Source organism: Meleagris gallopavo, chromosome 2, assembly GCF_905368555.1.
Source record: "Meleagris gallopavo chromosome 2, MGAL_WU_HG_1.1, whole genome shotgun sequence".
NCBI lineage: Eukaryota > Metazoa > Chordata > Aves > Galliformes > Phasianidae > Meleagris > Meleagris gallopavo.
Window position 1 is genome coordinate 50734090 of NC_139405.1, and position 27983 is coordinate 50762072.

General features: G+C 39.5%; 1 long non-coding RNA gene across 4 annotated transcripts; it reads right to left on the reverse strand.

Moving 5' to 3' along the window:
- Positions 1–587: 587 nt before the first annotated feature.
- On the reverse strand, positions 588–27983 carry LOC104909750 (uncharacterized). Of its 4 annotated transcripts, none has more exons than XR_014881764.1 (4): positions 27856–27983; positions 20310–20398; positions 16672–16744; positions 588–1151 (listed from the first exon to the last, which is right to left on the reverse strand). It is a non-coding gene; the product is annotated as an uncharacterized LOC104909750 (long non-coding RNA). The 4 variants fall into 4 exon arrangements; XR_014881762.1 differs by lacking the exon at positions 16672–16744 and adding an exon at positions 16794–16914; XR_014881765.1 differs by lacking the exon at positions 588–1151 and adding an exon at positions 15590–16167.

Here is a 27983-nt window from a genome sequence, read left to right on the forward strand (position 1 = left end):
ACACCTCCTGATGAGCTGAAGGCCTTCTTCAAACACTGAGGAGAAGAATGACATGTAACAACATATTGACATAGCAGTGCTAGCGGCTGGCTTGTCCCGAAAGTGTGTGCCATTGGTTTTAATGAGGCTGCTCAGATGAAAATGTACATATAGATGCATACAGATTGACGTATCTAAGAGTCAAATTAAAAAAAGAACGATGAGACAAACAATGAAGTAATGTGCATTACAAAATATTTAACTTTGACACTTTTTTTCTAATCTTGTATTGTAATGGATAAGGATGGGGTTGTCTGCTCCACTGGAAGTTTCAAACATCCTTTTCTGAAAACATCAGATCTGCTGCTGTTAAAGACTTATTTTACAAGCCTGAAGATTCAGTGACCCATTCTTATCAAGGATTTGGAAAATACTTGTTTGTTTTAGGATTTTGTACTGATGTTTTAATTCAATTATCTATCTTCTCTAGTTCCTAATCTAGTTAAATAAAAAAACTAAAATGTTTGTGTATATTTTAATAACGGCTAAGAAACATTCTTGTGAGGAAAATACCATCACTAACATTATTTTCATTGGAACGAACAGCAAGGGAGAAATTACAGCAACTATATCTCAGTTTTGTGTTTTTGATAACTTATTGCATTTTTCATGGATCACTCTTTGACATCCTCATAACAACTCACTTGGCATGCAGCTTTGCAATCAATCTCATCTCTTTCCTTCACTCTCTCTTCTTCCCGACATCATACACTTAAAAAGGGGCTTAGTTTCCAAGAAGTGTTTTGCCAGGTGTACAATCCAAAGACTCATCTTTTAAATTGCTAACACTCGTGATCCCTTTTGTGCAGGTTAACAGTTATTTCACTTTTATATTATACGGACAGAACATTGAAAATTATCGTAGGGTTAACAACTGTGTGTGGTTATGCTGATGAGCTAATTTAATCCCTTGGAAGTGGGATAATGGGGTAATAAAGCACTAAGGGATAATCTTAATCATGTCTTTCTGGTAGTCTGACAATTGCATCCTCTTCTAAAGCAGTTTCCTGCAAAGCCACCGAAGTAAAAATGCCTGTAGTTGTCATCTGCACAGATGAAGGAAGCGTCCATGGCTGTGTCAGTCACTTTAATGAGTCACAGGAGGAGGGAAACTGGAGGAACAAATTAAAGACAACAGTATTTTTCTCTCTTTCCCCCTCCCGACAGAAGAAAGTGAGAATAGTTGCAATTTCATTTGCTTTTAAAGCACAGCACTTGGGTAATAAACGTCCCCTGCAAATGTGCTGAGCAAACACCTCCACATTCATCAATATGCGGGAGCTGTTTATTGCCTCATAAACTTGGAAGCAAGTGATATTGTCTCTTAAATCAATGGCTGCATGGACATACTAGGCACTGTAGGAGAACAGTACATCCAGACGTTGCTGATACTTAAATTAATGGCTCTAGTAATGACTGAAATGTGCTTCGTCACTATGAAAAAAGTTAGACATAGATTAAAAGTATGCCTCAGTCGAAATGTATGTATGTTGTGTTAGGGATGTGTGTTTGTGTGCCTCGTTACAGTTTTTATTGCTTTGGCATAAAAGCAAGATATTCTATGTTGTTTTGATTTAACTGTGGGTTGAGCTGCCAATTCCAGCTAGACTTGGTTTAAGCAGAGCTTACATACAAACTCATCTTCTAAATCTGTAGGGAAGATGGCTTGGCCTGTGGAACAGATAGCTTTACCAACTTCAAACCAGATTAAAGAGCCAATAAGAAGCTGATTTCTATGTCATCTTTGATCTGAAAATGATTTAGAAAAACTAAGGAATTAGATAATGTTGCACTGTAGGTTTCTCATCTACAGAGCGCCTCAATGTAATTGTGTCATCTTTATCTGAAAGGAAAAGAATGGTGCAGCTGAAAGGCATTGCTTCTGGTCTGCAACTGCTAGTATTCAAAGTTGAAATTCAGTGTAGGAAAAGATGTGGCAAGGGTCACAGAAGAGCTGGCTGTTCAAGCACTGTTTCTGTGTGCTGATAGTGTCTATACTGCAACAAGGTGTAATTGTTTCATGAGCAACTGTAATTTTTACAGTTGTGGAAAGTGAGTTAGACTTCATGCGAATAAGCCATCTGATTGCAAACCGTGGGTCCCAGGTAATGTGAATAGCTGGCAGTGTTGCCCATGTTGTTGGGGGAAGCTAATTTAGCAGCCGCATCGGTACATTTACATGATTTCTCAAGGCAACCACGCATGCTGCTAAAGCATCCTCCCTTTTGGAGAGGAATAGTACAAAGATACTGAAGGAAGAAACATTCCTTCTTTACCCTTCCTCATCTTTTACTTCCAATGGCATATAAAAACTATTGGAGCAGTTTGTACTACAGTGGATGTTTCCCATCTGCAAGTTGTTCTGGCTGACCCTGTTTTCCACATCTAAAGGTAGAATAGTATAAAGAACTGTGGCTGCAAGAATAGGACTCTATTTGAAGCCACCTATACGTACTTATTTCTGGAGGGTTTTTTTCCTCTATAAACTACGTTTCAAAAGACAAATCTGTTTACTGTCAGAACTTTTAATTTTGTATGCAACAATATACTGCTAACAATGTGCCAGGAGAGCGCTGTATGAAGTCTTTACAAAGCCTATATGCAATCCCAATTTTAATCTTTTAATCTCAAGTTTTTTGAATTAGCCTGCTCCATTGGTGCATTAGGATTGTTTACAAATTAGTAAAAAAAAAAAAAAAAAAATTCTTTTGTTCAGTTAGCTTAAGATCTGATCAGGCTTTTTTTTAAACTGTGTGAAGCAAAAACTTGATTTCCATTAGCTCCAAAAGGTAAATATTTTGCTAAACTTCAGACCTCTCATAATATAACGGCATAAAAAAAAAAACAAACAATTGTATTTTCTGGGTGAAGTCCCCAATAGCCCAATTCAAATTTCAGAATTTTTTTAATGACATCGTTACCAGCATTCAAGCAGTGCTTGGAAAAGGGTGTAAATCAGCTGAATAGCTTTATACCACCATCTTCCATATTGGTAAGATGTACTAGTGAACAGAAAATTAAGCATGCATATGTAACATAACACAGTAGCAATGAAGTGTAGCATAATTTCAGGCTGCATCTGCAAAAGCTGTGCATCGCTAAGCACTGGCTTAATAGCCTCTGTGTGTGGTTCTGTTGTAGCCTGGCTGGAGGACGAGGTATGTGTTCATTCAGCATGTTGCTGGAGTATGATCAATAAACTAAGGGAAATCCTGAGAAAGAACAACAGGAAGACAAAGCAGCCTGAATGTATTAACAGAACAGTGTCTAGGCAGCTTTGTGAAAGAATAGCTGAGATGACATTTAAGTTGTAGATGTTTAAAGGATGTAAATGTTAAAGAAAGAATTATCTTATTGTAAAGCAAAGACATCAGGAGTAAGGGAATGTACTCCTGGGAGTAGCAGGTGACCTGTCCACAGGCAGTTTAAGCTAGTTTTGACAGGGCCTTCAACTCAGCCCACTTGATGGAAACAGCATCTGGTTTGTTTAGAGTGGCTTAGAGCTGTTACCTATCTCTTTCTACCAAATCTGTAGCCCATGACGATTCTGATTCTCTTCTGTTCCTTTCTCATTCCTGTCTGGATCCTTTCTCCCCTGTCTCTGGTCCTTTCATGATCTTGCTGTGCTTGTAGTTTCTTCATCGTTCCTTCCTTAATATTCATTAGCTTTGAGGTTTTTCTCCTCTGGTGTTTTATCCCATGTAAATCAGATGCAATCACAAAGACTGCGTTCAGTCAGCTCCCTTTAGGTTAGAAACCAGCTGTTGTTAGTACTGCAGCAGCTAAATGGAAGTGCTGCCTTTGACTTGGTGGGGCTAGGATTTCAAGCTCGCGCTTCTGGCATTTCTTAACTGTCTTGAAAGCAGGAAATTATTGGATCCCCAAGCAAAAAAGATACCCTGATTTGTGCCATGCAAACATCTTGCATGGTTATAAGACTATCACTTGCCTGGCTGTTCAGGACTATCAGAATACTTTGGCAGGCTTTCTGTAACGTTAATGAAAGTTAGATAAATAAGGAGTTGGTATGTCCTCAAATAATGTGTCTCACTGTATCTGTGTATTCAGCCAGAAATAAGCTGGCCACGTTTCTGTCTAATTTTTAAATGCTGGCATGCTCAGTATAATCAAGGTATTCCTTTTAACAGGACTGATTTGAGGCTGAATAGAGCTCCATATTCCTTGCAGCTTCAGGGCAGGGTTCTTCAAAAATGAAGGAGCATTGAAATGGGGAATAAAAATAGTAGCAATGTCATTTACTCCTACGTTTTCTGTTCTTCTCCCATGTTCTTCATGGAAATCTTCCCTCCCTTTTCTTCCTTTCATAACTGATATTACCTCATCTTTCCTCATGCTTGAAGATTCTGTGGCAGTTCAGCTCTTTTTGCTTCATTCTCAATGCCTGATTTCTTGTTTCTTTGGCCATAAGTAAAATAAAATTTATTCTAACCTTATGGGATTTGGGTACAGAGATTAAGGGGGAGCTCATGGGTGCTCAGTATAAAAACAAACAAAAAAAAAGTGGCTGTAACATTAAGTAGAGTAAGAGGAGAGCAAGAGAGAATTAAGCAAAAATCATTTTTCTTTTGCCTAAGAACACTGAAAGAAAGAGGATGAAAAATAACACCTAAGGGAAGAAAGCAAAGAGTATAAGAAACAAGAAAAGGAAGGAGATGTATATAAACTTTGACTACAGCCCCCACTTTTATCACAAGAAGAGGTCAGACTTCAAACGGAAAGGAGATGTAGAGGGGATAAAGGAAGAAAGAGGTGGGGAAATAAAAGGTGGTTTCGTTGCATTATGTTAAGGAATTTGATGGAAAATTTGCATATGTGAGATTCACTTTAGATATTAGGAGTATATAAAATATGAAAGATTTGAGTATTATTTATGTAACCCACACCATATATAACTTTGTCCCTTATTCAATACAGCACTAGTTTGATTCCCATGAAGAAAAGCGAAAAGTATTTTATTCAAGATAAGTCTAAGCTCCCTCTAGATTACTCAAGTTGTATTGTTTGAATATTCTGTGATAACTTAAGAATTTGCCTTGATCAAATGCCAGAGGTCTTTTAAAAGCTTCTCAGTAATTTATTTATTTTAGAAAAACAGGTACTAGGGCTGCTCCAGAAGTAATGCTTCCTATTTTATTATGTTGGCCAGTTGTGTCAAGGTGCATGTTGGTGGATTCGGGCTCTAGTGAGGGAAATACTTATTGTACTAACATAGAATTGAAGTTCTCTGCATCCTCATCTAACCAAACACAAAAAAAATACAACTGAGTTTCATTTTCATCCTTTTAACAGTTCTAGTCCCTTTACCCAAAAAACTGCTGTGGGTATCCTTGCCCAGCAGTCTATCTTTGTATGTGCTCTGTGTCTGTCATGCAGAAAGCATCCTATAAGCTATTTGCTAGTCATAGTTATACTACACATAAAATCATAATCACAACAAAAGTAAATGAAACTTATAGCAAATATATACACCTATTATAGCAGAATATACACACCAAATAAGGGATTCCACTGGACGGTTCATACACTAAACCTAATTTGCATCTCAGCTCGAGCTTTGCAAAGAAATTTGTAAATAAATTGTGTGATGTAATACAAAGCCCTGGTTACCTCCTGGTCACCTAATGTTCATTTTGATGCCTGTACAATTTCAAGATCACACTGCCTTCTGTATTTCTTTCCTATTCCCAAGTGAAATGGGGGTGTCAATTTTCTCCACTGGTCAGTAGCTGATTACCTAGAGAATCTGTATTCTTGGTCCTTCTACAGATCAGAAGCTTTCACTTTCAGTCAAGCAGAAGGGAAGTTTTTCAATGGGCAACAAAAGAGATAAGAAATTTTCTAATAAAGATTTCATTTCTCACTGAAATAAACATCCACGAAGTCAGGAAGCAGGTTGAAGGCATACAGTCAGAAGATAAATTCTCCAGCTCTACTTTCCTTATCCCATCTCTGCAGCACAATGCATTGAGTTGTCATCTGCCATTTGTGTACTCATTCTAATTCTTTCTGTCTTGTTATTCTGTCAATTTCTTAATCTATTTACACTGACTTTATTTTCAGTGTCTATTGTGACAGCAAATCCTAGAATTGCCTTGGGTGTTGTCTGAAAATGGCCATTATCAAATCATAATGCCTACCCAGATGAGGAACTGTAAAGGCCTCAGGCATCAGTAGGAGTCTTTAGCAGCTGCCTGCAGTTTAGACCTGCATATCAATTTCCACCTTAGAGGATCTGCTGCTGTATTATAAGGTGAATAGGAACTGGGGGTATTAAAATTTGGATTAGTGATTCAGCCAAAACGTTCACCTTTCCTTCTCTTTCTTTCTCATTCTCTTTTTCATTTTAATAAACTTGCTATCTCCATCTTTTGTTGGTAAACTATATAAAAATGCAAATGATCCAGAATCCAATTAATTTCTGGAAGGTTGCAGCTGTTTTGGGCCCTATTCACAAAGACATGTGGTGTGCATGCGTTTGTGTGTGTATATGCATGTGTATGCATCTGATTGCTAAGAAAATCAGGCCTTATTATTGAAGCCTTGACTCTCAAAATTTGAACTATTGTTTATTACCAGCACTGATGCAAACAGATAATTTCCAAATTGTATTTCACGTTTATTAAAGTGGTAGAAAATGTGGCTAATTTCAGACAAAGCTAAGAGAAGGTGGAGCTTGAGAGCTGAAATAGGAGATCTGGGAAATCTGTTTCTATTACAACAAATAAAAGTTTATCTAATCTTAAAAAGCATTAATTACTGTGAGGCACAGGTGAACACATTGTGGATTTCTTCATTGGTTTTGTCATTCTTCATTGCTTTGTTCTACTGCTGTGAGTTGTTTGGCTTCATTTCATGTTTTGTTGGTTTGGTGTCAGTTTTTTTTTTGCTCATGTCTGATGTGTAGTTGTGAAACTGAGACCATCCTGGGAATATTTTTCATTATCCCAACTCAAGCTTGGAACAGAAATTTATCTAGATCTGGCAGTTTGAAGCAATGTATGTAATTGTTCCTGTTACTGGTTGAACTTGAGCAACATATTCGGGACTGATTATTAATCCATATTATATTAAAAACCAATGTTCACGGCTGCATCTGGAACAAATATCACAGCACACAAAACTACCAACACTGTGAACAGTGGGTCTTGATCTCCTGTGTGTCTGCCCCCACATAACAATATTATCCATGAGCAACAAAATCAGTTGCGTCTGATTTTCTGTGATTTGTCTTCCTATGCTCCTTTTTGTCTTCTCTACTATTTAATATGGGTCAAACATGTATCTGCCAGTGGGATATTAATAATCTCTCTCCTACCTAGTGGAGCTCAAAGTAGCCTAATATCTATGAGATCACTCCCCGTGTCTTTCTTCCTATTTTTTTAAGTCGACCAATTGTACGAAATTTTTGCAAAGAAACAGAGCCATGGTTGTCAACAGCATGATTGTGTATCAGACTGAAATGAAGACGGCTTCTTTAGTTGTAAGTGACCTGGGAATCCCAATTCATTTCTTCTTAAAATAAGGTTTTGCTATTTTTCTTCTAGATTAGCTAGAAAAGAACAGGTATTGCTGACTATATGAGCTGATCTTGCAAACGCTGTTTGTCTTTTTTTATTGTGCTACACACATTCAGGGAAATTTTAGCCATCATGGAAATCCATGGAACATTTAAGGTACGTACAAAAGATATATATTCATTATAATCAGCAATTTTAGCAGCAGTCCATACAAGGCTAAAATTAACCTTGTGCTGAAAGCTTGTATCAGGTCAAAGCACTATTTAAATCCCCCTTGGACTCCAAAAATAGAATTCCAAAGTGGAATTGAAAGCCTTGAGATGGCTTCTAGTACAAGCAAGTATTTTATAAGGAGGATGGTTTTTGCCAAGGCTGTGATACTTTTTCTAAATAGTCTAGGAAGTGTTGATCCATAAAGGCAGCAACTAGCTCAGTTTCACTGAGCATGGCAATTCATTGAATAATGTGCTGAGGTGCCTTGATTAATAAGAACAGGCTTCTCTATGGGCAATAAACCCAAGGCTGCTCTCTTTCTGGGAAATAGCCAAAGCTTTTGATCAGATAAGCTAGGTTTTTAAGTTCACTATTTTACAGTGGGAGCTTTTCTTCTTCTGGCTTTGTTGTAAATGATAACACAGAGATAATGCATATTGGGAGCACTGATAACAGAAAGAATAAGAAGATCTATAGCAAGAAAAATGGGAGAGACTTTCCCATCTCAAGCACTGTTCTGGAAAGACTGGGCGGAGAGATATCTTGATAAGGTTATGTGTGGCTCAGCAACAACTGCATGTCTTGCTGCCAAATCAGCACTGTACGTTAGAGCTTTGCAGGTGATCTCACCATTACAGGATAAAATCAGTGTGGCAGGCACTGGGTATAGTCCTTCTGCAGGATGCTTTATTTCCACTGTACTTGTAGTAGTCTCTTTTTACAAAGAGTAATCAGGGTTCAGGCAATTTCTTCATTCAGGAGCTCAGATTAACAGATCTGGTAGAGGCAGTATAACAGAGGGCAAACTGTCCTCTGCCAGTCTAGTGTATAAAAATTATTTCATGGATGTATGCAGCATATCATAGAATGGCCAGGGTTGGAAGGGACCTCTAGGATCATGAATCTCCAACTCCCACACCACATGCAGGGCCACCAACCTCCCCATTTAATACTAGACAAGGTTGCCCAGGCCCCATCCAACCTGGCCTTGAACACCTCCAGGGATGGGGCATCCGCAACCTCTCTGGGTAGCCTGTTCCATCACCTCACCACTCTCTCTGTAAAGAACTTCCCCCTGACATCCAACCTAAATCTTCCCTCCCTCAACTTAAAACCATTTCCCTTTGTCCTGCTGTTATCTACCCTTGTAAAAAATTGATTTCCCTCCTGTTTGTAGGCTCCCTTTAGGTACTGAAAGGTTGCAATGAGGTCACCCCGCAGCCTTCTTTTCTCTAGGCTGAACAAGCCCAGTTCCTTCAGCCTGTCTTCATAGGGGAGGTGCTCCAGTCCCCTGATCATCTTCGTGGCCCTCCTCTGGACCCTCTCCAACAGCTCTCTGTCTTTCTTGTACTGGGGGCCCCAGACCTGGACACAGTACTCCAGATGGGGCCTCACAAGAGCAGATGGGGGCAATCACCTCTCTGTCCCTGCTGGTCCCTTGTCTTCTGATGGAGTCCAGGATACCATATAGGGTCTTAAAATTGAGAGGGTCCTGAATGTAAAGAATAATAATTTAGAAAAGTATAAAAATCAGTTCTATCCAGTGGTGTCATAGAATCACAGAATCATTAAGATTGGAAAGACCACTAAGATCATCTAGTCCAACCATAAACAGCAATGTATTTGAATCTCTTTTATATATTTCCCCTAGCTCAGTCTCCTTTCAAATTGAGATCTTTTCTTCTTTCCCAGCTGAAATCCAAATGACTTCAGATAATGGATCCATTATATTGAACACACTATAAATATTTGTTTAAGAAGGAGACTGCACTGGAACATTTTGGGACAGCCTGACAAATTGTCATAGATCACTAAGAGGAAATGATCTCTGTTATAACTCACTGGAAGGTAGAGGGTGGGAAAGTTAAGGTAATCAAAGAAAATAAGAGATTGATTGATGTGAGTTAAGGAGCTTCATGTATTTCTTAAAGGGCCTACTTCTGCTGTGCATTGACTTCTGCCAGCTATCTGTTATCCTCAATCTGTACTGACATAAGGTTAGAGAAACCTACTACCTCTGAGACACATAGCATGTGTTACTCACTCCCTCATCTTAGTCAGCCAATTATATTTTGAATAATGCAGATGGGGCAATCTGCTAGAAGATAAGATCACACTAAGAGGCATTACTAGAAAGACCAAAGGCCCATCTAGCCCAGCATCTGTTTCTACATGATGCTTCCTCTTGCTGCTCTACCAGCCTTCAACTATGCCCAGCTCAAAGGATTTTCTTTAGATGTAGTCTGTATTTTTGAAAAGTCTCCTACTTAGCTAGATCTCCCCCTTATCATCCATACATTCATACATCACAGCCACAATGAATGTACCTCATATTGTACAAAGAAGTTTGTAACTTCTTCATTTTACATTCCTTAGTTCTCATGTGGTAAGGCTCACGATTCATTCTGTTCATGATTTCTCAGACTTCTGTCATGTTGTAGAATCATAGAATGATTTGGTTGGAAAGGACCTTTAAGATCATCTGGTTTCAACTCCCCTTCTATAGGTAGGGACACCTCCCTCTAGACCAGGTTGCTCAGAACCCTACCCAGCCTGGCTTTGAATGCTTACAGGGAGGGGACATTCACAACCTCACTGGGCAACCTGTTCCATCATCTCACTGGAAGAAAGGACAGGCTACTTGGGGAGAATATAAGGAAGTAGCTAAGGTACACAGGGAGGAAGTTAGGAAGGCAGAAGCCCAACTTGAACTCAGATTGACCACTGCAGTAAAAGAGAATAAAAAATTCTTCTATAAATATATCAACGGTAAAAGAAGAACTAAGGAGAATTTTCATCCTATATGTGATGCAACAGGAAATGTGGCCACTGAGGATAAGGAGAAGGCTGAGGTCCTCCACGCCTTCTTTACATCTGCCTTTAATTAGCCAGACTAGTTATTCTCCAGGCACTTTACATCCTGATCTGGAAGTCTGGGATGCTACTCAGAATATACCCCCAGCAATTCAGGTGGAGGCAGTTAGAGAGGACCTCCTCCATCTGGACTATCACAAGCCCATGGGACTGGATGGCCTACACCCTTGGGTGCTGAGGGAGCTGGCGGGGGTGATTGCCGAGCTGCTCTCAGCCATCTATCAGAGCTCCTGGTTAACTGGAGAGGTCCCAGAGGATTGAAGGCTTGCTGATGTGAGTCCCATCTTCAAGAAGGGCCATAAGGAGGATCTGAGGAACTACATGTCTGTCAGCCTGACCTTGGTACCAGGGAAAGTCACGGAGCAAATCATCTTGGGTGAGATCACACAGCACGTGCATGGCATCCAGGGGATCAGGCCCAGCCAGCACAGGTTCATGAAAGGCAGGTCGTGCTTGACCAACCTCATCTCCTTCTATGACTGGGTGACCAGATTGATAGATGAGGGAAGGGCTGTTGATGTAGTCTACCTAAAATTCAGCAAAGCCTTTTACACGATCTCTCACAGGATTCTTCTGGGGAAAATGGATGTCTATGGCCTGGACAGGTATACACTCCTTTGGGTAAGGAACTGGCTAGAGGGCATTGCCCAATGGGTAGTGGTTAATGGTCTACCTGGTGACCCGTTACAAGGGGTGTCCCTCAGGGGTCGGTACTGGGGCCCATCTTGTTCAGTATCTTTATTGATGACCTAGATGAAGGGATTGAGTGTACCCTCAGTAAGTTTGCAGATGACACCAAGTTGGGAGGTAGTGTTGATCTGCCTGAGGGTAGGGAGGCCCTTCAGAGGGATCTAGATAAGCTGGATTGCTGGGCAGAGGTGAATGGAATGAGATTCAACAAGGCCAAGTGTCGAGTCCTGCACTTTGGCCACAACAACCCCATGCAGCACTATAGGCTTGGGGCTGAGTGGCTGGATGACTGTGAAGAGGAAAGGGATCTGGGGGTGTTGGTTGATGCTCGGCTGAACGTGAGCCAACAGCGTGGCCAAGAGGGCCAAAAGCATCCTGGCCTGCATTAGAAATAGTGTGGCCAGCAGGAGCAGGGAGGTAATCATTCCCCTGTACTCAGCATCGGTGAGGCCGCACCTTGAATACTGTGTTCAGTTTTGAGCCCCTCACTTCAAGAAAGAACATGTCCAGAGAAGGGCAACAAAACTGGTGAGGGGTCTGGAGCACAAATCCTATGAGGAGCAGCTGAGGGAGCTGGGATTGTTTAGTCTGGAGAAGAGGAGGCTCAGGGGAGACCTCATTGCACTCAACAACTTCCTGAAGGGAGGTTGTGGTGAAGAGAGGTTTGGCTTCTTCTCCCAGGCAACAAACAGGACCCAGGGAAATGGCTGCAAGTTGTACCAGAGAAGGTTTAGATTAGACATGAGGAAGAACTTTTTCTCTCAGAGAGTGGTCAGGCATTGGAATGGCCTGTCAAGGGAGGTGGTAGAGTCGCTGTCCCTGGCAGTGTTCAAGAGGTGCCCGGATGAGGAGCTATAAGATATGGTTTAGTTTGTGGTAGCAGTGGTAATGAGAAGACAGTTGGACTAGATGGTCTTGCAGGTCGTTTCCAACCTTGTGATTTTACGATTCTGTGACCGCCCTTGCAGTAAAGAATTTCTTCCTAATATCTAATCTAAATCTACTCTCTTCCAGTTTAAAACCATTTTCCCTCGCTCTGTCACTACATATCCTCACAAAAAGTCCCTTCCCAGTTTTCCTGCAGACCCCCTTCATGTACTGGTGTCCTCAGAGCTTTCTCTTCTGCAGGCTGCGGAGTCCCCAGCTCTCAGCCTGTCCTCACAGGGGAGGTGCTCCAGCTTTCTGATCATCTTCATGGCCTTCCTCTGGACCTGCTCCAACAGCTCCATATCCTTGTGTTGGGGGCTGCAGAAGTGGATGCAGTACTCCAGGAAGGGTCTCATGAGAACAGAGTAGAAGAGCCGAATCATCTCCCTCAATCTGATGGTCGTACTTCTCTTGTGGCAACCCAAGATACAGTTGACCTTTTGAGCTGCAAGCACACACTGCTGGCTCACGTTGAATCTTTTTCCACTGACACTCTGAAATTCTTCTGCTCATGGCTGCTGTCAAGCCATTCTCTGCCCAACATGTACTTGTGCTTGGGATTGCCCTGGTCCAAACACAGATACACGTTGAACGTAGAATGGCTTGAGAGCAGCCCTGAGGAGAATAATTTGTTCTTACAGACCACCTGTTTTCCAGGAATAAGTGTACCAACATCCCCTGAGGTAGTTGCTGAGTAAATTTTCTTAAAAGTTCTGCAGCTTCTGTTGTCACTCTTTTTGCTTTCCTCTGAAACATTTCATTTTACGTTCATCCTTTTGAAAGATGGAGACATTCAGCACAATGAGAGGTTGAACAGTGCTTTCCTGCTGCAACACAATCATGTTCTCTGTTTTGTTCTCAATATGTTTCCAAATAATTTCTAACATCTGGTTTTCCTTCTTGACTCATATTGAGCACTGGCTTGATATTTTCATAGGACTATCTACCATAAGCCTAGATTTGTTTCCTAAATGGTAATGATCAACTCCATCATACTAGTATGTGGAGTTCGAGCTGCTCTTTCTGTGTGCATTGTTCTCCATTTCTGTATGTTGAATTTTACCTGCCATTTAATTGCTTAGCCACTTAGTTTCATAATGCTCATTTATAGGATTTTCTTGGTCACTTCTTGTCCTTGCTATCTTGCTTTCATCATCAAATTTCTGTAACTCACTACTCACCCCCTTCCCCAAATGATTTATGAATACATTAACTACCTCAGGTGCCAGCTCAGATCTCACAGGAATTTGAAGGGTGGAACACACACCCTTCTAGTTGCAAAGATTATCCATTTGGTGTTTGTTTCTCTGCCTTGTCTTTTAACTACTTAATTATCCATGCAGATGTCTTTCCCTTTTTTCCATCACCACTTAGCTTTCTTTAAAACTTTGGTGAATGATTTTGTCCAAGTCCTTTGGAAGTCCAAGTAGATCATGACAGCTGAATTAACATCAGCCACTTATGTGTTGATATCTCTAGAGACCTCTTGTAAATTTGGAAGATAGGACTCTTCATTATAAAAGCAATGCTGACTTTTTTCCCAAGTGAATTCAAGTTATTACTAGTCCTTCCTTAGGCTAATACTGATTTTCTCAGTAAGTAAACATGATGTCTTCAAAGCTACTCCAACAAATGTTGCTTTAACCTTTATCCGAGAAGGACAGTAATATGTTAGCTGATATATATGTTTTCTCCATATTGAAACCGGTACTATTTACTGTGTTACAGACCCCACTAGGAAGAATAGATGAGGCAGATGTTGGTTGTATAGCAGTAGAGGTTGAACCTTCCCATCAGTATTCCCTTACGTTATGTTGCCATGTGGCAGATGGTAGTAGAGAGGAAGTCTGACAAAACGATATCTTACATGAAAATATGCATGAAGCAAGGTCATTAAATTTTTCCTTGAGGAAGAAATGGAATTCACTGACATTCATCGGCATTTGCTGAGGGTTGGCGGAGACCAAACAGTGGATGTGAGCACAGTGAGGTGGTGGGTGGTGTGTTTCAGCAACAGCAACATGAAAGACAAGCCGCATTCTGGATGGTCATGCAGGTTTTTGAATGTGGCATGTGGGCTCTTGTTTATCACTGATGAAAATGCACAGCTAATAGTGGTGACTGTTGAAAAAGAGTGTCTTGTGGTTGAGAATTTATTCTAGCAAGTAATATACTTCATATGATACAGGCTCGGGACAAAGTAGCTGAAAGATGATATAGAGGAAATGGAGCTGGGTATACTGGTCAATGCTTGGTCGAATATGAGTCAGCAGTGTGCCCAGGTGGCATCCTGGCTTGCATCAGAAAGTGTTGCTAGCAGGAGCAGGGAACTGATCATCCCTCTGTTCTTGAAGGTACACCACACTAGAGAGGCTGCAACTCAAGTACTCTGCTCAGTTTGGTACAACCCCTCACTACAAGAAAGACATCGAGGCCCTGGAGTGTGTTCAGAGAAGGGCAACAAAGCTGAGAGGTAAGAGGTCTGGAGCACAAGTCTTATGAGGAGCGGCTGAGGGAACTGAGATTGTTTAGTCTTGAGTAGAGGCTCGGGGGTGACCTTTTTGCTCTCTACAACTGCCTGAAGGGAGGCTGTGCTGAGGTGGGAGTTAGCCCCTTCTCCTATGTAACTAGCAGTAGGATTAGAGCGAGTGGCCTCAAGTTGCGACAGGGGAGATTCAGGTAGGACTCTAGGAAATACTACTACTCCAGAAGAGTGGTCAGGCACTGAAACAGGCTGCTGAGGGATGGGGTGGTGTCACTATCCCTGGAAATGTTCAAGAAACATTTAGTTGTTGTACAGACGGATGTGGTTTATTGGGAGATGTTGGTGACATGTGGACAGTTGGACTGGATAATCTTAGAGGTCTTTTCCAACGTTGGTGATTCTATGCGTCTGTTACTGTGCTCTGTGATCTGTCATAGTTTAAATGGAAATAAGTAGGAGGAGTTACTTCTGCTGTGATCCATGTACCTGTACGAATGAATGAAGTGGAGATATTTACTATAGTAATGACAGCTTGTTGTCATGTGCTTTGGTGATTCCATGTCAGAGCTGCAGTCCAGAAAGATGGTCATCTTGAAAGTTCAAGTGACTTCTGTTATCACTTACTTTAACAATAGGGTGAGGTAAAAATCTACCTAAAATGGTCACTTGCAATCTGTGCACTTTGTTATGCGAAATATTTGAGTGCTTTACAAGCGCTGTCTCTTTATCTATTTATTTCATATATTTTGCACATAATATGATGCAGAAATAACCTATTGATTTGTTATGATACAAAGTTCAGCATTATTTAAATCTACCATCATTTTCTTCAGCCTGGTAGGAAAGACATAGGAATACTGGTGAAAAACAACAAAAACAGAAGGGCAGAAGGTTAGTTTTTTATTTTGTGTATGTGTGTGCACCTTATTAATGTGTCACCTGCTTCTAGGGCATAGATTCATTTGCTATTTCAGTGTTCTAACATGTTTACCTTTTTTCCCTCCTCAAAAGTCACAAAGGAACTAAACATAGATTTACTTAAAATTCTAGGGAAAGAATTCCCTAGGAGTCCTTGCCCTAGACACAATTGTTCTCTTGATTTTGATAGCATTACCACTAGCATTAAATGTAATTTACTTTATCTGATGACAGTTTGCTGAACAAGATCTTAAGTTTTAATAGGATCAGGACATAGATGGTAAGCAGAGAGAAGAGAAAAGCATTGTGGGTGGAATTCATCCCACCCCATTACCCCTTTCTTAACTAAGAACAAACTGAGCACAAATAAGAGATAACATGGTCTCCAGGAGGCGGGCCGAGTTAGAGGGCAGCAGCGCATCCAGTCTCCAGGCTGAAACAGAGTTTGACACCCTGTTGTATTTCTCCTGGTGCTTTGTTGCCCTGTTGTAGTACAGTTGTGAACTCATTACTCAGATATATGCTTCTCTCTATTCACCATTGCACTCTTAATTACCCTCTAGTTTATGATAGCTAGTACAGGCTCATGCAGTTTCTGAGATTACCTATTCCATAAGCCATCCACTCTTTGCACAGCAGAACCTTTTTTTTTTATGTATCTCATACTATCGTGGGCAAATTTCATAGTACGATAAAGCCCTTCACCAATCAAAACATCTAGTGTTAGAGGAGAAATTGGTTTCTCATTCAGAGTTATGGGACTATTATGACCTCCCACATTACTGCTGGTTCATTTGCAATCAGCTTTTTCATTATCTTTCAGCTACACAGGACCAGAATTATGTTAATTGCCCATTAACTACAGTTGGGTGATTCATTTATTCTTCTAATTTAGAGTATCGAAAATGGATCTAACCTCTATTTTGCTTTTAAAACTTTCTGATACAATGTGTGCCATTGCAAAGGTGAAAGTAAAAAACAAGATACCAAGAAAGCCTTATCCTTCACAGTGTGTGGTGTCTCCATGGACATCATAAGATCCCGTATTTCTTGCTTCTCTCTGCAAGCAATGACAAATAAGTTTATCAGAAGAGTTCATTTCTTCTTACCTCCTCCTCTACTGGAGTAGATTTTCCTCTACGTGTACCGAAGTTTCTTAATTTTGTTTTTCACTTTGTAATTTCTGACTCTTAAGGAGGGTTGTGCTTCAAGGCTTAAATCATCCTCTACCTAGAAAAAAATCAGATAAGATTTCTGCATGGCAAGCTTATTGAACATCTGTGGAGTTTGCTGCAGGTGGGTTGTATGGCAAGTATAATCCATAGTACAATTCCAACATTTTTTTTTCCCCATTGTTGGGATTCTTGAGCTTTGTATTCATTTACGTGAAAAGGGGGATAACTGAATATTTTTATTTCAAATGTTTCTTCCTTGAATGTTTCAGGATTGTGGACTAGGAGTGTTTTCATCTCTATTTTCTATAACAGATTGTAATTTAATTTCAGGTTTCCCCTGTAGCAAAATGTAGGTGTTTGTGATAATTGTTGAAGGCAGAGTTCTCTGTGGAAGTGTAGCTTCAGTCCTTCAAATACTTAAGTATAACTTTACTCAAGTGAATTAGCCTAATTGATATGACTCTAGCACTTACATGAATGAATGTATCGTTTAGAAGGATGAACATATTCATCCTTAACTAATTGCAGTCTTGGAAGGAATAACTTTCTACACTTTCCCAATAGACTATTTGTATGATCATAGCAATGCCTAGGAAATTTAACCAAGGATCCAGACATGACTTTGTTCAATACTGTATGGGTAAGTAAGAAAGAATGCATGCAGACCCTTTGAAAGCTCGTGCTCCAAATGTGTTAAGGCAAAGAAATGTGATGGAACAGGCGAAGGGTTTTGGGGACAGGAGGGGCGCAAAGTAAGAGTGGGCATTTTTACCCTTGTGCACTGGAAAGTAGCTGAGAGGGCCCTTGGGTGAGGAGACCCAGAGTGCCTAAAAAGAAGCATAAAAAACAGACTGAAAGTGGGTTTGAGGGAACCCAGTTGTCCATGTGGGGATGCAGTCATTAAGGCAACTGGAAGGCTTGGGGAATGAAACTTTGAGTTACAGCAGGAGGAAAAAATGAAGGTCACTGATATTTTATTGTAGGCAGGGCAAGATTTCTTGAAAGAACTGTTATCTTTCATTGGACCAGTTGGAACTGGAAGAATTGGATGAGATTCTGGGGGCAAGAGTGCACCAGAAGAATTGAAAAAAAAGTTGACACCTGAGCATGTCAATTTCTTTCTTCTTTGATTGGAATTCTTGTGGAAGTAAAAGTAGGAAGTAGTGCTGGAGTATGAAAGAAACAAACGAGTAGTATTTTCATTTATCATGGTGGAGCGATTTTAAAACTACTTCTGTGACTATTAGATTACAAATACTAAACATTTTAGATAGAAAAATGAAATAACACTTTTTGTGTTGCAATGACAGTCTTTTTTAGCTGCATAGACAAATGTATTCATGAAACACATCTAAATTCCACAAATTATACCAAATTTTGTCTTCTGTGTTTGTCATTCTTTTTTCCTCCCTTTTCTAGTACTTTCTTTTTCTCCCTGCATGTTTTTGTTGCTCACCTTTCTCTGACATCTTTTTTCAATTAACTCCTAATTTTCCTTCTCTATCCATCCTTAGGCTTTGATTTTGTAAGCCCTTGTACAAGACCGTTCACCCTGAAATCAACAGTGTTTTTGATATATGGGCAAATTTAGTGCTGCAGATTTAGGAATAAAATATCACTGACCTGGATATTAAACCTTAGTGTTTCAACAGATCTTTTTCTGTCTTAGAAACACCAGAAGTGTGTAAACCTTTATTATTCTGAATGCTGAAGGGTAGCATACACAGTCAATTGAATTTTTAAGGGTTTTTCACATCAATATCTTATCAGAAAGACACAGAGCAGAAATCCATTTCATGCTGTATTCTCATCTCCACAGGTTGCACTGTGATTCATGTTTTATCATGATTTTGCAGTATGGCAAAAACCACAAGATCGGTAAATTTGATAGTCAGTGTCTCAAAACCATACATAAAATTCACTGATTTGTTTTCTACTCAGTCAGATTCTACCCATTACCATGAATTCCATCTATGGAAAGCAGGTGTGACAGAGTGAAAAATCTCACACAGTTATGGGTGCGTTCCTGAAGTCCAGAGGGTAATTCAGCATCTTAAAACATGGCTGCTACTTTCAGCAGTCCCTTTGACTTCTGTTTATGTAGTAACCCTTCCCCAAATCTTTTTTGATCTCCTAATCATAGTTGTCATCTTGGAGAGGGGGCAGCCTTGTAGATCAGTTGTCTGTGCACTGTGACTGGAACATTCAAACTGTCTGCCTGCCTTCCAGTATCTTTATATTGGGTGGCACTGACCTGTTTGTAAAGTTAAGCACTATCACATTGGAGAAACAAATTCAGACAAACGAACAGCTAGAAGAAAGGCCACAAGCAAGTAGAGTAGCTCCAGCATGGCTCAGCCTCTATACATAGGCTGATTTCTTCCAGCTACCATATACTAATGCAATCAGATAAAATGACTGAAAGAATGAAACTGCGAAAATGAATTGTGCTAAAAGAATTGGTTTCAGGAATCATAATAATTGAGTTATCTTCCTGCTCCCCTTTTTTAAAAAAACAGGAGCCTCAGGCACGTGTCTGCTGGAACACACGTTGTCTCATTGATTTTACACACATACACGTACGCACAGTGTTCAACGCCTTCTTATTTGAGGTCCTCTTCTCTGATTGGGATTGATTTAGTAGCTCCTAATTTGTCTGTATTTAATCAATATCATAATACTCCTTGCATTCTAAAATATGCAGAATGCAAGATATAGATAGAGTTCATGTCAACTTTGCTTCTGGAATATTAATTATTTCATTGCTGATAATTTTCATTTAAATATGTAATCTTAAATCTTGACTTAACTTTTTTAATATGGTACTTTTCCATATTTTTTTAAATATTCAGGGTTGGATGGTTGGATGATGAGTTCATCTACCTATGAACTAATTAGAAGGGAGAAGTCTGAGATTCCTAGCTGTTGTAAAAGATGCAGTAGAAAGCATTTTTTAAGAGATGCAATCATTTTTTTCCACATACGAATGCTCCCCTCTGCTGGAGACCTGGTATATTACAGCTTAATATTCAGCATTACTCTCTGAGTGACTTCTCCCGGGCTGACTGCAGGTGACAATGGCATAGGTTTACCGTCCCGCTGCCCAGCTTTCCTTGCTCTGAATGCCAGCTGCAACGGTTCCCCAGGCTGCCCTATCTGCAAAGATACGTCATTTAAGAAGTACCTCTGACTTCTTTGCAAAGCAAACAAAACATGAGATGGTTATCTCTCATGAGGGTTGCTAAATTTGATTCCATATCTAGCAGGTAACATGGCTGCCTGCATTTTTCTCCTGAGAAGCAAGTCTTTGCTGTGCCCAGGCAGTGTCCTGGAAGAAGAACCACTGCATGGAGATGACACTGCGCGTGGCCCTTCATCTCAGCCCTGCACTGTCAGAACAAGCTGATCCAAATGCTTGCTTTCCTGCATCTGATGTTTGAAGGGACATACTTGGATCTGAATCCACTTCTAGTTTTCATTCTTCTCCCTTAGAATATTTCCAGTCTGTCCTCTTGGCAGCCTACTCTTTTGAGAGTGATCTGGAAGAAAGGAGATGAATGGACGTGGATATAAGATTACAGCCATTGGAATCTCTGTCTCTGACACACAAAGATTTCACTGTTCCCAATTTAAGTCTAAGAAGATGACATTTTAGTTGTGGTTTAGAGGGTAAGAATAGAGTACAGCCATGAGAGAATGTAATGCAACATAACTAACATGCCAGAAAGCCAGAAGAAAGTGTGATTTATGCCAAGTTGTACTACCTTGATGGATAAGACCAGCAGAATATATTAACAAATGATACTTCTACAAGTTCCTGGTGCCATCTGCTATAATTTTATGTATGATTATGCCTTTAGTACTGAATAATAAAGGATGGTTTAAAAACCTGAAGAATGTATCTCAGAATTAGTTATTTCTATTGATCCCAATTATGTTTCAGAGAGTCCTGTTGTTTTTTGTTGGTTTTTTTGGTTTTTTTTTGTTTGTTTGTTCTTCCTTCTTTTAATAAAGGAATATTTCAATCTGATTTACAGACTTTGTAAGCAGAAAGGCTCTAGTGCCATTAGCCATACTAACCCCCCTGCTGCAATATGAATTTCTCATATTGGGCAGAAATAAGGCAGGATATTTACTACGTAAGGATTATTAACATGTAAAGATACAAAATTCTCGTTTATATTTTCAAATGAAAATTCAGTTTCTTTTTTTGCTGTAACCACAGAGCATTCAGCTTTGTTGCAGGACTCAGACCTGATATTGAATCAGCCCGAATTGTTTTGGTTTACCTCAAAGCCTATGTGATATTTGTCATCATAAAATGTACAAAATATGGCAGTTGCAATTTAGTAAATAAAAATTGATGGGGATTAAGCCACAGGAAGAAATATGCTCTATAATTAGTAGAAAGAGAGAATTATTTCTACTTCTTTAGTGCAGAGAAAATTTGCTCCCCTTGTAGCTTTCTTATTAGTAAAAAAGCAAATGCTCCTGTTATTGTTGTCAAAGTTTTTGTTATCCTTTGATACATAACTACTTACACCACTCAAGAATGACTAACACTTGTGAAGAATCAGTAGATTCAAAAACTGAGGGATTACTTCTTTGGCATAAAAGATGCTTTTCAGGCCTTTTAAGTGTAACTTAAATTACTGTGAACATTTCATAGTGTTTTGAGCTGCGGTGAATCTGGAGCCTTATTTGTTTATCTTCAAATAAAAATAACACACTACATTATAATATTTTGTTGCCAATTGTATAAAGATATTCTGGAACCTCAAGTACACATCAGGTAAAGAAGTATATTCCACAACACCCTCAAAATTTAGTAATGCACAGTTGATTGATGAAAATAATAAAAAGTAATAGACATGCTATATTAATGCAGGATTATAATGGGATCGAGAATGAAGAAGTGTTTTTAATAAAATATTAGAGAAGTCAGAATAGGAAACCTATTTTTTTGTTTAGTGTTCAGTTTTTCTGGGGGGAAAAATTGGATTAATTTTATTTGAAAGTGTAGTTTTGTGTGTGTTTGCTATGGATATATTCATAGCCTTTTAGCACAGACATTTGATTTCACACCTAGCCTGAAAATAAGCACATGAATTTTTTCTAATTCCAAGGCAAAATATGTATTAGTATTAAAGTCAGGCCAGCTTATACAAGTACAGGATCTCATCACATTTATAATATTCTCCTGTTTCACTCCCTTTTTTGTTAAAATATCTCTTGAAGCAGTGTTATGGATTTGTGTGTGAAAGAAAGATAAATGCACTGATAAAAAGAAATCATCAGATTTCAGTACAAATGAGCAGAAGTTAGCTATGAATACACTGAGGCTGGAAATTAGAAGACAAATTCCAGTTATGAGGGAAGGCCATTGGAACAGCCTTTCCCAAAGGAGTGAGAATAGTGAAAACAGAGGCAACAAAAATCCCTGATTTAGGAAATATGGAATATAATGTGGCCCTTGCTAACACAGGGTCTTGAGAACCCAGGAGGTTTCTTCCACTGCTATGTTCCTAGAAATAGCATGTAGTTGTAGTTGACTGTAAATTGCCCTGAAAACTTGCTGAGAGAAAGATAGTTCTAACAATTAAACTCAGCACCGTGTTTCTTAAAGTTTCCCTCCACATCATTTTCCATATCTAGCCACTTCTCTTAGCAGAACAATATTAGAACAGCTTTCTGGCATCCTGGATCTTGGGATCCATGCTGAGATCACTGAGTTATATAGACCATAGCATCTGACAGTACATATGTATATCCTCATTACAGAAGTTTTCTCTAAAATGACTTGAGGTATTTGCTCCTGGTCACTATTTCAACATCAGAAGAGAGCAGATTCCTTAGATCTGTATGGTAAGGTGTCCTGTGACTGAGTTGAGCATACTTCTTCCCTTGGATTTCCTGATCCACTTTGAATCTCAGTAGCACGGTTGGAATCCAGCTTTGGAACCTTATCTACCAGTTCTCCTTTTTCATCGTGTAAAGTACAAAATGACTAATGAGCTGCCTTTTTGGTTTTGGAAGGTACTGGCAGAGACATCCCCAGGTATGATGCAGAATAATCTCTTGCTCTGAAACTGCATCAGCTGTAAAACCTTGATCTGGATATTCGTTTCCTCCTGTGGCCCATTTTGTGGAGATTGCAAGATAGATAGTAAGATGGAGCCTATCTTTATATCATCTTTCTTTTTCCCCATCTGCATTCTAACAGATTTGAGCAGGCCTAAAGGTCACTCTGCATGTAGCCACAGTAGCTTTTTAAAAATCTCTGAGTGTTAATCCAGCTCTGTACTGCTTTACATTTGCATATTTGCTTAATCAGAAGTGTGTAAGGTCAGCACGGGAGCTTCATTAAGATATTCATGGCTAAAATTGCTCTCCTCATCACTTCCCTTACAACTCTCAGCCAAACTCTGCACAGGTTGCAGACCTCCCTTGTGCCCCTGCTGGGAGTGGCAGCGGGGATGAAAACAGATGCATAAATAAGTGGGGTGGCTGGAATGTTCCAGCAAGTAGGGGGTCTGAGAGAGCTTGTATTGTGCTAGCCATGTTTTAGTTTGTGCTGTTTTTTCTTGAGAAAATCACCATAAAATCTATTAAAGAAAGTAAAAGAACAAATTTGCAAAGCTAAGGTATGCAGGTTTGGGGGAGAAAGTTGTGTCGTAGAAATTTTAACTGTTAGACAGTAATGATGCAAGAATACAGTGATCACTGTTCTGGGGAGCCTGTTCCATGCTCATCATCCTCTGGTGAAGAACCTTTTCCTAACACCCAGCCTGACCTTCCCCTGACACAGCCCCATGCCATTCCCTCAGGCCCTGCTGCTGTCACAAAAGAGCAGACCTCAGCACTACTCTTCTGCTGCAGGAGCTGCAGCCACCAAAGACCTCCCCTCAGCCTCCTCTGGACTGGATGAACAAACCCAGGGACCTTGGCCTCCCCTTATACATCTTGCCATATAGGCCTTTAAGCACCTTTGTAGCACTCCTTTAGACACTGGAAAGGACATAGATGGTGGCCTTTCTAAAGATGTTGGTCTTACTGGGGCCATCTGTTAACCCATGTTCTTCACCCACTGCGAACACTCATTTCTTCTTTCTTCTGCTGTTTCTACCCTTGTTTCTGCTACCAACCACAGGTGCAGAGCCTAACTGCCTAAATATTTTACTTCAAAAATAAGAGAATTTAGATTTGGGGTTAATAAAATCCTAACAGATATATTAAGGGAGACAACTGCCTGCCTATTTTAGGAAAATTAAAACTTATTAATGTCAGAAGCATTCTGCTGCAGTGTATGTTTGACCTCCTTTACCTATCATATGGGAGGCACACACCCCATATGTTCCATTTGGCTGGCACGACAACAAATAGCATTCTGAGATGCTTCCCTTACTTGTTATCCTTTAATCGCACATGTTGACTTCTATCACAAGATACAAAATAGCAGAAAAACTATTTCAGGGCAAGTGCAAGTAGTATTGTATATATATTTCATACTCAAATTTTTCCTTACCACATTATAACCAACCCATTTCTTTTGTGACAGCTTGGAGCTATTAAAGCCAGCTAAGGCTTTCAACTTTATATTTCAAAATGAATAGGTGCTCCAGGGGTTACAGCTACTGCCCATTAGGGATACTGCAGAGGCTATTTTGTGAGGATGTTTAAATACTATTTTGTCAAAGTAGGAAAACGCCAGTAGAAGCTTTCAATTCAAATTTTAAGAGGATGCTACAGGCACTGTGGAGGTAATGTAAGAAAACTTGTAATTCTCATTAGTAGAGTTAAGAGGAATTACAGAACATACATGTAGAAAGCTGAACATCTGCTACGGATGAGAAGGCTTTTTAAATGGAAAGTGTAATAATGCTAACAGATTGCCAGCAGGATGATAAAAATAAAAAGTTAAAGTTAATTCCAGGCATTGTATTATAAGATGAGACTCTAGTGCTCATCCCATAATACTTTGGTCAGATTTATTTTTCAAAATGACTTTCTAAAAATTAATTATTGTGCCTCTGCCGTTGTCATGTCTTTCTCCCCTCCTTACCACTCACTCTTGTTCAGTTCAGCCTTATGTTCCAGTATATCAAGCTTTCCTTGACTACAGAAGTTTTGGTAGGTAGTGATTAAAGCCTGCAGAATCTTGCTCAATGTAAACATGCAGAATTGTAATGAGTTTTCCTGTTAGGGTCATGATTTTTACAGTCAAAGGCTCCATCCAGGTCTGTCTTCACTAAAGTCATTGTTTGCCTAGCATTTCATTGCTGCTCAAAAACAGTCCCCATCTGTGCCCTACCACGTATTCTGTGCCAGCACAGGGAACTGGCATGCTCTTGGTCAGGGAAACAGAGCAGCTGGGGAATAAAACTCTGGGAGGTAATAGTCTTTCAATTTGAGTCTTCTCTGACTGGCTCTCAGCACAACTGCTGCTGCTAGCTCAGCAGAGGCAATGGCTACGTGTATGGCTTCATGAAGAGGAGGCTTGGGGGCTGCTTTTCCTTACAGCAATGTCCCCTTTAGCTAATGTCCTTTTAAAGCTAGAAGGAATTTTGATAAGAATTAAGCAAATGGTTCAAGATTGGCACATTTCTTGAGCAGTCATGAGTACAACTCATAGAACTCCATTCTGACCCAAACCAAATCATTTGTCAGAACCTGAACTTGGAAGTGGTCTATTTTCTTAGGATTTAAAGCAATATGTAATAGGAAAAGTCATCGCTCTGGAAATATTTTTTTCTCTGAAAACATTTGGGCTGAAGCTCTTGCAAATAATTTGTGTGTTCATCATTATTGCACTCAATCTGTTTTTGTAATTTGATATTGAATTTGAGCAGGCAAAGACTACCTGTGAATGCTACCCCCTGGTGATCCAAGTACTGCCTCCCCTACCTGTGAGCTGCTGCAAGTTCTCTGCATCTGATTAATGAGTCAGATTGGATGAGTTGTACCTATAACAGGATCTAGATTTATGAACCTTGATTTTTTGGCTGAAGAGTTACTTTATAATGATGAGTTATCAACAAATAAAAGTTTTAGAAAATCTGAATAATATATTTTGGCCCTCAATTTCTTTGACTACAACAGTATTCTTATCGTGCATTTCAGAGATCTCTGGTGATCGACAAGGCACCTTGAAATACGGCCAAAAATATTTTTTAAAGGATAAATAGGTAAAAATGGAAGTTCTACTGTTGGGTACTTTTTAAATTTCTTTTATAGTTGCTTTAGTATAAAACACCAGTATCCCTCACAAAAGAGGCTCCCTAGATTTTTTTATTTATTTATTTATTTTAGAGGTAGCATGAGCTTTTCTATTAAAAAACACAGGCAATAGTGCAATAAGCTGCTTGTGTAAGAAAGGATTTTTAGAAATGTGTCTTTAGTTTAATGGTAATGGAGCTTACAACAGCTAAGATTCTGGCAACTCACAAAATTTTCTGTCTGTCTAGAGCTCAGCAAGGAAGACAGTTCTGAAAAAGAAATCTTTTGATCTTAAAATGACAAGATCTGAATAGTAAAACCCCTCTCGTAAGAAACATAGGCTGTAATTATGGCACATCTATTATTTAAAATGTTCTTGAAAATTCACGTAAAATCTGTTCAAAACAAACTGCAGCATTAGGTCAGGAAGTGGTCTGTAACACAGGGTATTTTTTTAACGCATTTCAGACGTTACTCAAACAAGCGTTTGCTTGCAGTAATTGCCATTGAATACATAGAGTGTTTGGTCCAACTGGGTCGATCCTTTCCCTGTAAAAATAGATTCTAATTCATTCTGTTTTACTTTATAGAAGGTCCTATATGTGTGCAAATTTTCTGAAGAGGCTCAGGTCCTTCCTTTCCTAATCCCTCTCCTCCATGTACAGCTGAGCTATGTTTGTGCCTGACAATGAACAAATCTGGCAACACAAATAGCTGTGTTAGCCACAGCTATTATAAAGAAAATTCTGCAATGTAACCATCTTGCAGCCAACATCAAATAACCCAGGAAAACAAGTGAGCTGGAGCTTAGTCATATTTGTTAATTAATGCGTGATGATTTCCAACTAAAATTAATTTAGTGATGGAGTAAAGCATATGGAATAATGCTTAAGCTTACATCAAAGGCAAATATTGAATACATTAAGATACATTATCTCTACTCTTTCTGGAGTACATTATGTTCTATTAAGATGTGATGCTCTGAATTTCTGCCTGGGCTTCTCTGAGAATTTGTGTGATGGTTCACAATTGTGTTCCCCAGTGCCCTCCTCTCTAGCACTCTTCCAATTCAGCTATCATTTTTTTGTTTCAGAGGAAGCATTAGCACTCATTATCTGTCAGCAGAATAAAAAAGAAAACAAAACAAAACCAAAAAGACCCAACAACACCTTTTTTTTTTTTTTTTTTTTTAAGATGACACATCTTTCTTGGGTGATGCTTCTGATGTTATCAGTAGGAAAAGCCTTCAAAGAAAAAGAGTATCAAGCCTGAACCATTACATAATGCTGAGTTGAAAGACAAAGTGTTTTCTGGAATTCTAAATTTTTTTAAGCAGCTGCCTTTAAGTGAACACAGCCATCACTGTTATAAAATATTCAAAGCCTCATACATATCAAACAGACAGAGTTACTAGGGTAAACAATCTCATGTATCAGTTAAACAAACATTTGGAATTTTTCCTAAGCCCACTCTAGGTCCTTAAGATGCTTCTAGTTTTAATAGATTTTATCTAGTATCCATTTGTTTTCTGTTTTTTGTCTTTTTTTAAGACAATTTCCAACTTTGCAGAACCCTGCTGGCTTTCTGGCAGAGCAGATTGGCATGCAGTCCTGGAAGCCTAAGATTAAAGGACTTCTCCGTGTTAGGTCATTAGCCATTCCACTCACTGTACCGTAGCTCGTTTTCCCATTCCTAATTGATCACTTCATTGATCAGACATTATGGAGATGGCTTAGTAACCTAAGCTTTAGCTTTGAAATGCAGTAGAGATTGCAATTACCTGAAAGTCTTCAACGGTGCCTGCAATTTTCAGACAGTTGGAGGCTCAGCTAATCAAAGATTCTGGCTAATGGAAAGGAGAGAGAAGAGCTGTTTCAGCTGGGCTCCCTAAGGCCAAGGGAGATCCAG